The sequence below is a fragment of the Phocoena phocoena genome, chromosome 3 (assembly GCF_963924675.1).
Source record: "Phocoena phocoena chromosome 3, mPhoPho1.1, whole genome shotgun sequence".
Lineage (NCBI taxonomy): Eukaryota > Metazoa > Chordata > Mammalia > Artiodactyla > Phocoenidae > Phocoena > Phocoena phocoena.
In genome coordinates, this window is record NC_089221.1 from 28,497,524 (window position 1) to 28,509,349 (window position 11,826).

Genomic DNA, 11,826 nt, shown 5'->3' on the forward strand with positions numbered 1-11,826 from the left:
ACAAATCCCCATCGAGTCACAACACAGATAGCAAACGACAAAGTAAAAACAAAGAAAACTAATTGGTGGCCATACACAGTTGGACACAGTTGTGTCTTGTACACTAGAAAGTCTTTTACAAAATAATCACCTTAGATCACAGAAGACCAATCTTCAATGTCGTCCTGCAGGATGGGTTACTTTAGCGATCTCTGCCTGTTTTCTCCAACATCCCCCTTTAGTATGGCTGGTAATTATTTTGGTGATTGCCGCCCCCTCGGGATGCCTTGCCACAAGTGCTCTGTCGGCCTCGGCCAAGACCCCTAGTACCACGTCATCCACCAGCTGCAGCACCTCATCCTCCTTTTGGTTGTTTCTGTTGCTGCCTATGTCTTGGGTTGTGCCACTTTGATTTCACAGTTCCCAGAACCAGGTTGATGATATCTGCTTTCTAACAATTTCTTTACTGGCTCTTCAGCTGTATGTGTAATAAAACAAAATCCTCTTCTTTCATTTGTTTTTGTATCTGTGGAAGTTCAATATTTTCAATCTCTCCAAAGGCTCCAAAATATTCTTCTTTTTTAAAAAATTTATTTATTTATTTATTTTTAGCTGTGTTGGGTCTTCGTTTCTGTGTGAGGGCTTTCTCTAGTTGCAGCGAGCGGGGGCCACTCTTCATTGCGGTGTGCAGGGCCCCTCACTATCGCGGCCTCTCTTGTTGCGGAGCACAGGCTCCAGATGCGCAGGCTCAGTAGTTGTGGCTCAAGGGCCCAGCTGCTCCGCGGCGTGTGGGATCCTCCCAGACCAGGGCCCGAACCTGTGTCCCCTGCACTGGCAGGCAGATTCTCTGCCACTGCGCCACCAGGGAAGCCCCCAAATATTCTTTCATTTGTTTTTCCAAAGTATCTGGGCTCAATCCACCTACTAAAACCTTTTTGGAGGGTTCCTTCCCTTTTAAAGCTTTGACCCTTTTAACATCTATGAATTTGCCATCCAGCTTGTGTTCTTTCAGTCCCAGTGCCTTAGCAACACTATCACCATCTTTGAAAAGCACAAATCCGAATCCTCTTGATCTTCCAGCGACTGGATCTGTTTTAATTGTGTAGTCTACAACTTCTCCAAATCGAGACAGATATTCAGTCAGATCTTTCTTGCTTGTATCCCAGCTCAAGCCTCTAATAACCATTTTAGCGTCATCCTGCTGATGCTTGCTGTCGTTGATCTAGGATCCCTCTGCGAATTCCTCTCTGTTGCTGTACTCCTTCACGTCTTCATAGCGGCGGAGTTGTCAGCCCGGGGGTGCTGGTCTGCAGTCCGAGTCACGGCAGCAGAAGCCTAGGTGCCACTCTTTGAAGGAAGGAGTATCAAAATATTTGTGGACCTATTTTAATAGTACCATACCTTTCAGAAAAGTGATGCAGCTTCCATGCAGCTTGCTGGTTAGGCCAAAGTTACATAAAACACTTTTTCCATTAGCTGCCATAAAAAACCTCCACATCATCTAAGGTGGCCATGCTGTGAGAAAGCCCAGCCCACATGCAAAGACCAGTTGGTGCACCGGTTGACAGTCCAGCTTAGGTCCCAGCAAGCAGTCAACATTAATGAAAGAAAGATGAATAGATGCTTCCAGATGATTCCAGCCCTCGATTGTTGAGACACCCTCAGCCATCATCTCTCCCAGGCATTGAATTTTCCCAGCTTCCCAGACATAAGTCATCCCTAATTCTAAAATCAGATTCTTCTCAGTATAGAAGGGGTTACAGTATAGCACAGGGGTTACATGCCGAGGCTCTGGATTTCCAGGACCAAGATGCAATTTCTGCGCTGCTGCTTCAAGCCACATGACCCTGGGCAATTTGTGTTAACTCACTGTGCCCCCAGGGTCCTCATCCTTAAATTAAGACAACGTACAGTTGGCCCTTTGTATCCTCGGATGTGGAACTCATGGGTACAGAGGGCCAACTGCAAGGGACTTGAGCATCCAAAGATTTTGGTAACCACGAGGGTTCACAGATACCGAGGGAGGACTGTAAATAAGTAAGTGGGTTTTGAAGATTGAATGGAGTAGGAAATTCAAAATTCTCAGGACGTAATGTACGCCAGACATTGTTATCATTATTTTGATTATTATTTTTTTAAATTCTCATTAAATCTGTTCCTCTTCTGGTATTTCCCATATCAGCTCATGTCACTACAGGCTCAACATTAAAAACAACAACAACGACAACAACAAAACTTCAATTCCTCCTTCTGTTTTACCAACCATTTTTCTGGCTTTATTGATATATAACTGATACATAAAAATTATATATAATTAAGATGTACAACTTGATATACATACAATCACCGCAATCAAGTTAATTAACAGATCCATCACCCCACATAGTCACCATTTTCCTTCTCTTGTGTGTGTGCATGTGTGATGAGAAACTTAAGACCCATCCTCTTAGCAACTTTAAAGTATACAATACAATATTGTTAACGATAGTCACATTGCTGTACATTAGTATGTCCAGCACTTATTCATCTTGCATAACAGAAACTTCGTACCCTTTGACCAACATCTCCCCATTTCCTCCTCCCACTACCCCCTGCTTCTATGAGTTTGACTATTTTAGTTCATTGCAGAATTATTCACAATAAGCAAAATATGAGAACAACCTAAATGTCCATCAAGAGGTGAATGGTTAAAGATATAATGCATATATACAATAAAATGATATTCGGCCTTTAAAAAGAAGGAAATCCTGCCATTTCAACAACATGGCTAAACCTGGGGCTGGTGCATGCTGAGTGAAGTAAGGCAGACACAGAAGACAAATACGAACTCACTTATGCGTGGAATCTAAAATAGTCACCAACTATTTATAATTGGCTGTCAAGCCTTGTTGATTCTACTTCCATAGTTTCCATTATCTTTTCACTGTCAAAGCCAGTTAAGGAGCAGGCCAAGTTCTCCATGGACACCAAGTAATGGAAAAGGGAAAATAAACACCACTGGGAATGATGAAGGTGCTCTATCTACCAGAAATACAGTACAGAGCATAGTCGGAAGAAAGGCTTGGACAAGCCTGTGGGGTGGTCGTGAGATACGCTGTCATCAAAAGATTGTGAGGGGAAACGTTCTGAGTAACTTCTGCCTCACCTGCTTAAAAGGGATGACTTTCCTGAACTTCTTCTCCAACCTGTGATGTGGAACATGAATATGGCTGAGTCTGACTTTGACCATGGAGAGGAAGAAATACATACTTTAAGGGGTGGTAGAATAATCAAATGGAAAGTGCCTCGTTCCCCGAATGATGTCACGAAGCAGGTTGCCCAACAGCCCTTACAGCCCAGATCATTACATGGGAGAGAGAGAAATAAACTTCTCTCTTGGTTTTCAAAATCCCTGTGTTACACCAGCTTAGCCATTCTGCTAACACAAGGGTCACTGTGACCTGCTCCTTCCATCGGCTGAGGCAGGATAGGCAGGGGCAGGGCTGGGGGGAAGACAAAACACTTTCTTAGATATGGTGCTGGTGGGTCAAGAGTAGAAAATGTGCACATATCTAGACTGACAGCCTGAGACAGCCTCACATAGCACCGTCACCTTGGCAAGGAACAGGTGCAGTACAGTAACCCCATGTTCCCCGGAGGAGCACAGGGGTAGCTAAGAGAACTCGAAAGAGCCTGACAGAATCTGTGTGGACACCACCCCATATCAGGCGGGAGTGAGAACAGCTGAGCAGATACAGTGTGGAGAAATATAGATGTCACCTGAATCTCGGACATAATCCCAGGGTGAGGGCAGGAAAACTGAAATGACAGAGATTGTTTCTGCTGCCCAAAGGAATAAGAATTAAAAATAATAATAATAATAAGGCCAGGTATAGAAGCAGAAAGTTGAAGTTCTTGCACAGCTAAATTCAGCAACTGAGATTTGTATGCAAACTGAGATGTTATAGCAACTCTGAGAGGACTAGCAACCATTTGTTGACAGATGACTGTGTTCTTTTTTTTTTTAACTTTTTTCTTTTTTTTTTTGCGGTATGCGGGCCTCTCACTGTTGTGGCCTCCTCCCGTTGCGGAGCACAGGCTCCGGACGCGCAGGCTCAGCGGCCATGGCACACGGGCCCAGCCGCTCCGCGGCATGTGGGATCTTCCCGGACCGGGGCACGAACCCGCATCCCCTGCATCGGCAGGCGGACCCTCAACCACTGCGCCACCAGGGAAGCCCGATGACTGTGTTCTTGACACCTCAGTTATGTTGGTATCATTATCTGCCTACTCTACGAATGAGAAAACAGAATCTTAGAGATGTTACGTAACATAGCCGAGCTCTGCCATTAGGGAGTGGCAGGGCCAGAATTCCAACCCAAGCCACCTGATCTGAATCCCAGGCTCTCAATTAATTAACTAATGTTCAAGGGTAAACACAACTTCAGCTTATTCGGAGGTTCTATTATTTGAAGTTGGATTGCCTGTAAAGGATTGCTATTATGTAAACTTCTTTGACATCAAATACATTTACAGAAAAGTACGCTTAAATGTATGACTATGAATTTTCACAAACTGAACGGCACCCGTATAATCAGCACCCATTACAAGAAAAGGACATGAGAAGAACCCCAAAGCCCTCCACTGTCACCCTTATAGTCACTACGCCCACCCCAAGGCCAGTCCTTCTCCCTGAGCTCACTATTCTGTGTTCCATAGAATCAGAGGTTAGTTCTTGCAGACTTTTCCTTTGTGGGTCTGGCTCGCAAAACTAGAAGTCTCCATTCCTCTTTTTAAAGTTACTTCATCACAGAGAAGAAACCAAGGCTTTGCATGCTCAACTCATCAGCTTTCCTCTGTCTGTCAGAGTTTTTTAGGTCAATTCAACCTGGCAAACATTTACTCAGCTGTAAGCTGGGCACTTTGTGTGTACTGAACAATGGGTTAGAGAAACAAATTAGACAACCGTGTCCCTGCCTCCAAAAATAGCGAAGGAATATGATTGGGTACTAGTGTGCTCTCAAACCTCTTTGGAGACTGTAAAGAGCTAAATACATGCAAGCTGGTCTTACGGATTATATATGGCTGGTATGCAGTTACCTGGTAAGGTATGATTGGCATCTTAAGGTGTCTGGACTGAGTGCGTTTACAAGGATCCCCTAGATTCCTTGGGTGATGCTGAATTGGAGAATAGGTTCAGATATATTTGGGGTTGCACTTTTGGGGCGTATTTTCCCAGGCAGCTGATGATAAACAGTTAAATTTCAAATTGTCCTTTGTGTTTTCCAAAAGTCCTTGGGTTATTATGAAAACATCTTAGGGGCAGGAAGTAGGCCTAGATGTAGCCACTTATTGTCTCATAGCCTGTTTCCTGAGGGTATCAATCACTGTTCCCTGTAATTCTCTAGGCAGAAGCGGTATATAGACTACCTGTAAGTGTGTCATGTGTGTGTCTGCAGAAAAATGTAGACTCCATAGACAAACACAATTTTCACTTTAATTTCCACATTTAAGGAGAATCTTTTCCCCTGTTTCCAGTTTTTAAAAGTCATGCTTTACAACCTAAGTGTCCATCGACAGATGAATGGATAAAGAAGATGTGGCACATATATACAATGGAATATTACTCAGCCATAAAAAGAAACAAAATTGAGTTATTTGTAATGAGGTGGGTGGACCTAGAGTCCGTCATACAGAGTGAAGTAAGTCAGAAAGAGAAAGACAAATACCGTATGCTAATACATATATATGGAATCTAAAAAGAAAAAAAAATGGTTATGAAGAACCTAGGGGCAAGACGGGAATAAAGATGCAGACCTACTAGAGAATGGACTTGAGGATATGGGGAGGGGGAAGGGTAAGCTGTGACAAAGTGAGAGAGTGGCATGGACATATATACACTACCAAATGTAAAACAGATAGCTAGTGGGAAGCAGCCACATAGCACAGGGAGATCAGCTCAGTGCTTTGTGACCACCTAGAGGGGTGGGATAGGGACGGTGGGAGGGAGGGAGACGCAAGAGGGAAGAGATATGGGGACATATGTATATGTATAACTGATTCACTTTGTTATAAAGCAGAAACTAACACACCATTGTAAAGCAGTTATACTCCAATAAAGATGTTTTAAAAAATTAAAAAGATAAATAAAGAAATAAATAAAAGTCAGGCTTTAGTAGTCATTACTTCCCAGAAGACAGAGCCCACCTTATTTTTCTTTATCTCTGAAAAGCAGTTGACTTGCTTATCTTCAGTTTGTCCAACAGACACCTCTTCCTCCACCTTCCTCTGTGCCCCAAGACAAGACCTCTGGCTCTGCCCCAACAGGCCCCCTGGCCCTCTGGCTGCATAGGTGGTTTCCAATAATGGGAAACAGTGCCACGAGATCAGAAAGAGAGCTGGCTGCATCCGTCCTCCACACACTTCTTGTGCTGTTTTTCCCTCTCGCTCTCCCTCTCCCTCTTGCCATGTCCATCTCTCTCCATCTCTCTCTCTGTGACTGCCCCCTCTTCTCCTCCCTTCAGCCTTCGGGCTGGCAAAGTGACCCATCACACTGCTCTGTTGTCCTTTTATAAAACTTTCCTTGAAGTACCTAGACTGAATGTGCCAGCCATATCCCGCTAGGACATTAACTGATACAGTAGCCAAATCCAGCACTGAAACCTGGGTAGCTCGGCTCAAAGCATGGTTCTTCCAGGCTTGTTGATAAAGATATGATCTAGCTTCTTCAACCAGGAATTATCTGGAAGTTTTTTTGGTCCTCATAAGGGTCCCGGGCAAAATGATGCCATCTGTCTTCTTCATGGGCATGAATATCTTTCTTCCATGGGTGGGATAGGTGATCTTTCACCTTTAGGAAGGGACTTGCAAGACCCAAAGCATCTTTTCTGAGATTTTATAAAATCTTGAAACTTAAAAAAAAAAAATGCACGCAGAGAGGAGCAGACAGCGGCCACTCGGATCACTATTAAAACGTATTAACACTTTAGGTCCTGAATTTGTGCGTGTCTTCCAACCTCTGCAATTCCAACTTCCCATGTTTATGCAGCCCCTCTCACGTGTGCCTGGACTGCAGGGGCGCACACAGGACACACCGTGAAGAGGGATTCAGTACCACTGTTGCCAGGCTGGACAATTTCCAGAGGATATAAGTCCTTGTGCCCAGTGGGGACTCAATAATAAAGTTGACAACAGAGGTGTAGGTCTACTGGGATGACTGAATTTCTAAAATGTCCTTTTTCATCGTTGATCTTCCTGGAAATTATTCCAGAGCATCTCTGCCCACTTCTGTACCGTTCCAGCATTTGGGGGGTTTTGAAATGCAAATTCATATCTGCATTTGGTGATTGTTAGGGTCGCACAATATTTAGGCCCCATTCAGTTCTATAGATTTATGAAAATTTATACATAATATATACATAATTTCTACATACTTTGAAAAAGTTCTCCTCCATTACAAATTGCCTTTAATTAAGAACCTGATAGCAGTATGTTTATTTTTTTATCTTCATGAACTGGTCTAGAAGTAGGCAGGAGGAGAACATATTTATTTAAAAGAAATAGTAAAGAAAATTTAGCAAATAGACAAAAGAAAAGGGAAATGCCACCCAAAATCTCCTCGCCCCAACAAAGCCATTCTAATATCTCCATACATTGTACTCAGATATTTTTCTAAGTAGAGGTATGTTTGTAAACTACAATGAGGTATCACCTCACACCAGTCAGAATGGCCATCATCAAAAAATCTACAAACAAATGCTGGAGAGGGTGTGGAGAAAAGGGAACCCTCTTGCACTGTTGGTGGGAATGTACATACAGCCACTATGGAGAACAGCATGGAGGTTCCTTAAAAAACTAAAAAGAGAACTACCATACGACCCAGCAATCCCACTACTGGGTAAATACCCTGAGAAAACCATAATTCAAAAAGAGTCATATACCACAATGTTCATTGCAGCACTATTTACAATAGCCAGGACATGGAACCAACCTAAATGTCCATCAACAGATGAATGGATAAAGAAGATGTGGCACATATGTACAATGGAATATTACTCAGCCATAAAGAGAAACAAAACTGGGTTATTTGTAGTGAGGTGGATGGACCTAGAGTCTGTCATACAGAGTGTAGTAAGTCAGAAAGAAAAACAAATACCGTATGCTAACACATATATATGGAATCTAAGAAAAAAAAAAAGGTTCTGAAGAACCTAGGGGAAGGATAGGAATAAAGATGCAGATGTAGAGAATGGACTTGAGGACACAGGGAGGGGGAAGGGTAAGCTGGGACGAAGTGAGAGAGTGGCATGGACATATATACACTACCAAATGTAAAATAAATAGCTAGTGGGAAGCGGCCTCATAGCACAGGGAGATCAGCTCGGTGCTTTGTGTCCACCTAGAGGGGTGGGATAGGGAGAGTGGGAGGGAAACACAAGAGGGAGGAGATATGCGGATATATATATGTGTATAGCTGATTCACTTTGTTATACAGCAGAAACTAACACACCATTGTAAAGCAATTATACTCCAATAAAGATGTTAAACAAAAAAGCATGTCTAATGTTTTTATTTATGATTATTTCCTTAGGAATCATCCCCCCCCAAAAAAGAAAAAGATCAGATTATGTTCTCACAGCTCCTTTTATATCACAATCATGTATTATATATTGGAATCGTTACTAGATGAATGTCTGCCGTGTCTCTTACATTATAACCTCCCCAAGTGCGGCACATTGTCTGTTTTGCTCATCATTTAATTTCCCAGCACCCAGCACAGTGCCTAAGACATACTAGGTGCACAGTAAATGCGATATTGAGACAATGAATAGGCAAATAAGTCAGTAATGCAAAACGTTCTGTTTCTGCAAAACAGAAAGCAACCCTAATGTATACAGGGACCTAAAGAGTTTTGTAATGTTATTAGGACAACTGAATAGCTATTTTTTTAAAAATTAATTAGATCTTTACCATTACCATACATATGTCATAATAAATCAGAGATTGATTAAAGCGTTACATATTTAAAAAGCAAGCCACACACATCCACAAATAAGGTATGAGTGAATATTTGTTCTAAATTATATAACAATGAAAGAAATCTGAAAGTGTAAATTTTCTGGACCATACAAAAGTATAGAATTTCTACACATCAAAAATATCACAAACTGAACTTCCCTGGCAGTGCAGTGGTTAAGACTCCGTGCTTCCACTGCAGGGGGCACGGGTTCTATCCCTGGTCGGGAAATTAATATCCCACAGGCCCTGCGGTGTGGCCAAAAAAAATCACAAACAAAATTAAATAAGTAGGATTCCTAGAACAATACTTGCTCAGGTATGGAACATGAAGGATTAATATCCTTCTTCTAACAGCAGTCTGCATGCATCTATAAGAAAGAAAAATTTTAAACTAGTTGATAAATGGGAAAAGGATGTGAACAATTTACATATGTAAGATAAATTACATACGGAAAATAAACATAAAAATGTTTAACTTTAATAGTAGTGGAATAAATTCTACTTAATCAGTTGCCATTTTCACATATCAAGACTAGAAAACTCTATTAATGTTCAATGCTGATGAGAGTCTGTTAGAGTCACATAATTTGCTGGAAGTAGTGGACATTGGTACAATCTTTCAAAATCGGTACGCGGACCTCTCACTATTGTGGCCTCTCCCGTTGCGGAGCACAGGCTACGGACGCGTAGGCTCAGCGGCCATGGCTCACGGGCCCAGCCGCTCCACGGCATGTGGGATCTTCCCGGACCGGGGCACGAACCCGTGTCCTCTGCATCGGCAGGCGGACTCTCAACCACTGCGCCACCAGGGAAGCCCTCAAAATCTTTGATAAGCTTTTCTTCAATATATGCCACCTCTCCTCACCACTGCCTTGTCATTTTGTGTCCTTATATTTACTTTGTATCAATGCAACTGTATGTTGACTTATTTGTTTTCCCCCATAGCATAAGGATATACACACACCCATCCTTAAGTAAAAATATTTTTTAAAGTATGAGGTTTTTTCCCATATATTTTCACCACAAACAGCTGCTATTATCAGCATTATTATTTTTGAATCTTGGAAATCATTGTAATAGTAGAAATTAATTTCTTAATTTAGTAATGGGTGTGCCACTGTTCTCAGCGTTTCAGCTGCTCTTACTAAGCTGTCTTTCAAGGGCTTCTCTCTTAAGGAGCTCTTGCATCCCCTGCCAAGAAATAGAAAGGGATAGAGTAAAAGTATCTGGGATAAGGAGGGGTTTTGCCGAGCTCAGCCTCTCTCGAACTAGTGGCATGGAGACGTGAAGAAAAATGGTGTTAGAGAAGATAAATGAGTGACTTTGCATTACTTTAAAAACAGAACTAAGGGGAGGTACAATAAAAGAGAATGGGAAAAAGAGTTTGTATTGAGGTCAGCATTAGCAGAGCACGACGCTGTTGTCCTCAACAACGGACAGGGTAGGCTGCAGAATTCCTGGACCCGCTAAGTAAAGATAATGTTCGCCAGTAGGTGGCAGTCACACGTCTAGAATAGCCCAGGACAACGCAGACCAAGTAATTAGCCTTACTGATGTGTTTCCTCTGGCCACCCAGCATCGTGAATTCTTATTTCATACTGGGCTTTGGATGCATTTTACTATTCCATGCAATTTGTCAGTGCTTGTGACAACGGGTCCAAATCAAGGCCCAAAGTAGTTACTGCTGTCGAGGTTACCGGTGTGGTTTTCCTTCCATTGTTTAGGAATCTACTCTTAGACCTCTCTATGTATTTTTTCTCCTTGGGAACTTGACACTACTTCTGCCTTAGAAATGATCATAAATGATATCCCAGGCAAACGTTTCTTACAAAAAGAATGAGTAGTACAAGGAATTGGCCAGCTGGGGTTTTGCTTTGTATTGGTTTGGTTTTCTCGTTTGGTAGATTTAAACAAAGCTTTCCAATATTTTCCTTCCCAAGCAAGACTAACATTGAACAAACCATGTTAGATCACAATGGTATGAGATGCTAACCTATTTTGACAGATGCTTCTGTTGTAGGTTCTCATTCTTTTTAAGGTGCACTTAAGTCTCTGAGTTTGCCCAGCGAGATATCAGAAATACAGATAGCACCCTTTTATAAAAAGCTTTGTTCTCAAGACAGAGAACACTGTGCATGCAGTGTTTATATATATGCATACAACTAGAATGAACCAAATATAATGATGCTGACACTGATCTAGATTTTCACAGCCATATATTACTTGAGTGGCTTATGCCCATGTTTCCTACTAAGAAGGGATATCCAGTGGAGACCTAGAGGGTCAGATGGGCTCTTCGAATGAGCCAGTGAATCATCTTCAGCCCCAGGATCTCTTCTGTTATTTTTCACAGGATCTGCAGCTACGCAGGAGAACAGGTTGCAAAGTTCAGAGTAGCTGCACTTACATGGGGAGCTGGGTGTTTGGAGGTCTGTCTTGCGGGAGAAAGAAGTTTCTCTGAGAGCTACCACATCGTATTATGGGAAAACATGATAAACCACTATTTCATGTGACAGAGCCTACAGCAAGGCCAGTGACTGAATGTTGGTTATGGGTCACTCCTCGCCTGAATCCACAGGAACACTTCTCTCTGCAAAGGCCTCTGGCCCCAGGCCATCATCAGACTGTGTCCTAAGTCGCCATGTTTGACAACTGTCTGCAAAAATAAACCATTTTAGCTGCCGTATAAGATAAAGAGGTTCTCAGTTTCGTAGTATTGACCTCTGCAAATGAAGAATGTCCTCCAAACTCTAAAACAAGAAGTCGTTCAGAGGTTCTATATAAGCATGAGTTATCTACAGATACATTGATTACAGAACATGTTACTGAGTCCTAAGTGCTATTGAGTTC

At 42.3% G+C, this 11,826-nt stretch overlaps 1 pseudogene; it reads right to left on the reverse strand.

Annotated features, from left to right (window-relative positions):
* Nucleotides 1–334: 334 nt before the first annotated feature.
* LOC136120131 (heterogeneous nuclear ribonucleoprotein D-like pseudogene) lies at nt 335–3,208 on the reverse strand (annotated as a pseudogene).
* Nucleotides 3,209–11,826: the final 8,618 nt, after the last annotated feature.